This window comes from Myotis brandtii, unplaced genomic scaffold, assembly GCF_000412655.1.
Source record: "Myotis brandtii unplaced genomic scaffold, ASM41265v1 scaffold259, whole genome shotgun sequence".
Lineage (NCBI taxonomy): Eukaryota > Metazoa > Chordata > Mammalia > Chiroptera > Vespertilionidae > Myotis > Myotis brandtii.
Genome location: NW_005359840.1, coordinates 5,554,623 through 5,554,932, shown reverse-complemented (window position 1 = coordinate 5,554,932; position 310 = coordinate 5,554,623).

Genomic DNA, 310 nt, shown 5'->3' with positions numbered 1-310 from the left:
TGACCAGTCATTCCCAGTCGTTCTGCTGTTAGGGTCAAATTGCAGATTACCCTTTTATTATATACCAGTAGCCTGGTGAATGAAATTCATGTACATTAAAAGGGAATTAATTGCCCTAACCGGTTTGGCTCAGTGGATAGAGCATCGGCCTGCAAACTCAAGGGTCCTAGGTTTGATTCTGGTCAAGGGCATGTACCTTGGTTGCCGGCACATCCCCAGTGGGGGGTGTGCAGGAGGGAGCTGGTCGATGTTTCTCTCTCATCGATGTTTCTAACTCTTTATCCCTCTCCCTTCCTCTCTATAAAAAATC